Here is a 2,830-nt window from a genome sequence, read left to right on the forward strand (position 1 = left end):
ACACTCTTTGTACATGAATCATACCTCTTTTTTTTCCTAGTTCATGAAAGAATTTTCTATATTTGTAGAGTTAAATACAGACATCGTCCACCACAAAATTCACTGTTATACATTCCCATGTTTTTTAAAATTTATTTTATTTATTAAACGTACCAACATACAAACACAAACATTCTTACCATATGATCATTCCATTCTACATCTATAATCAATAATTCACATCATCACATAGTTTTACATTCATCATCGTGATAATTTCTTAGAACATTTGCATCAAATGAATCATAACTTTGAAGTAGTTTTGGCAAGAACTAATTTATATTTCTATTGTTATCCAGTAGGACATGGGGGGTTACTTTGCTGTCTCCACAACGAGAGTGTAGGCCACACCACACCACACTGGGAGGGGCCAATGGGCCAATGAGGATGCTGTAAGCTTCTCCAACCATTTTTTTACACAAATAATGTATTTTTAATGAGATACATCATTCTATTAACATGAGCTAAACAATCAAAGCCTATTAGATATTAGGTAGTGCTGTTAAGGGGCAGTGCTTGACTTAATAAAATGTGTTAATGAAAACCATATATTTAATCTAAACTTCCATAATGAACAATCATGAGTCTGGATTTACCATACTTCATAAGACTAACATTTAAACAAGATCTACCTAGAGGAAACAAAAACCTTCCAAACTCAGGAAAAATCTTAATTTTAAAATTTGTAAAATTTATACAGTTTAGAAAAACACTTGGTTCCATATATGTTAGTTCATTTAACTAAACTTTTGAAGTTGTTTCTTAATTATCTTACTATAAAATTATTACATAAGGAGACAAAATGTGGAAAAGCGTACATAAAGAGTGTTTATAGTAAAAATTATTGTATATAATTTATTGATTACTTTCCTTTTACCTTGCATCATATTGAAATATAATCACTCAATGTCTATATTTTCTCTCATATTTCTTTGATATATTTCTTGCATTTTTCTTTTATATATTAATTATACAAGTAATACATGTTCATGGTAAAATTTTTTATAATGTGTAAGTAAAACACACAAGTATAGTCTGCTCATACCCCAAATTACACTCTCCTCTAAAGGTAGTCACTTTAAGCATTTTATTATATATCTTTCTCTAAAAAGTTATACGCATTTTTGAGCAAGATCTGTGATGTGATTGGAAAATAATTTTTTTAGTTGTTCATTATATTCTCATGCCTGAGCATGATTTTCAATTGCTCAAAAACATGTTGATGTGCTAGATTTTGTCTGCAAATAGATATAACTTTTCAAATATGTAGACAATTCCCCAACTTTTATGACATTCTTCAAAAGAATCAACCGTTTCAAGACAATGAATATTGCATTTTGTGCCTAAAAGCCTTTTCTTTTTACATACCGTGCAGGCACCAGGAAGCAAACCCGGGACTCCAGCATGGAGGGCGAGAACTCTGCCTGCTGAGCCACCATGGCCTGCCCTCCTAACAGCTTTTTAATTTCACTTTCTGGAATGTAAAGTGGTGGGCCTCCATGTTTAGTGGGATCACAAGAAATAACAGATGCAAGGTACTGGAACCCTTTTCTTGTTAGGGATACGTTATATCAACATAACATTCTCGATATCCTGGATTAACAGCGACTAAAGCTCTTCTATGGCAAATCCTGTCAAATTCACCAATATTTACTCTGGAAATATAAAGAACATAAAAAAATGCTGCAACAGTACACCAAAATGTTCTCTGAAGGACTCTTAAATAGTCCAGGAATTGGTTCTACTGAGTAAGAAAGATTCTACTCTGTAAAAAATTCTTGAACCTCAAGTTCACAGATCTCCACATCAAATACACTGTGTCCCTGATCTGCAAACCAGCTCATCTCAATTGCTTTTCCACAAAGAGGAAAAAATATCCTGTGTCCCCTCTTGCCATTGAGAAAAGTATTCAAATGCTTCTTTAATAGCTGCTGTCCTTGTTCTTGATGAAATGAAATGTTGCAGCTCAACCACTTTTCTTGCCATTCTTCCAGAATTAGTACTTGTTTTTTTCTGTACTTCGATATTGGGGTAAATTTTGAGTAAAATTCTTGTATCATTCATAGTTTTGTAGACACCTTTGCCTCATAAGCAGATATTTTCAAGCTGCTTTTTGATCAGTAGCAGAAACCCAGAGGTCATTATTTTTATTTTCTTTGTGCTGATCATACTTTCCATAGAAGGCTTTTCCAATTCCTTTGTTAAGGATTACATCCTTGGGGCCACTGACCTCTCCAGCTGCCTGCTGCCTACTGTCTGCTGCCTGCCTTACCATTTTTAAAGCTACATTTTCCTGAATCAGCATTTGCTCATTTACTTAAATCCTTTAACTGTTATCCTGAATTTTGAGGAAGATGGTACTGACAGTTTTTACTAATTGTTCAAAGTTTCTTTGAGGGAATGACACTGTGTCTTATGCTGCCATCTTGGTCGACCAGAAGTCTTGTCTATCCATCATTTTTGTTATGCTAAGCTGGGGGAGTTTTTTTGCAATATATTAGGAAAATCACCTGACTACATTTAACTTTTCTATATACACTTTGGCTGTTGCATGGAGAGCTGATTGTAAGGAGCATAATCTGACAGTCAGAGACCACTGAGGACACTGCTACTAAAGTTCAGGCACAAGCTATGGTGGCTTGCACTAGAGAGACGGCATGGTGGTGGAGCGAAAAAGGTTTGAATTTGGGTCATGAGAAAAAGAGAAGAGTTGAAGATGAGTCCTGAATTTTTTTGTGAAGATGTGAATTAAGGGTACATCTAAGCAAATGAGAAAATGATTTGCATTTAA

At 34.2% G+C, this 2,830-nt stretch overlaps 1 pseudogene; it reads right to left on the minus strand.

The window, feature by feature from the left end:
- Positions 1–1,173: 1,173 nt before the first annotated feature.
- Positions 1,174–2,103, minus strand: LOC143686498 (thiopurine S-methyltransferase-like; annotated as a pseudogene).
- Between the last annotated feature and the right edge of the window lie 727 nt (positions 2,104–2,830).

This window comes from Tamandua tetradactyla, chromosome 6 (assembly GCF_023851605.1).
Source record: "Tamandua tetradactyla isolate mTamTet1 chromosome 6, mTamTet1.pri, whole genome shotgun sequence".
Lineage (NCBI taxonomy): Eukaryota > Metazoa > Chordata > Mammalia > Pilosa > Myrmecophagidae > Tamandua > Tamandua tetradactyla.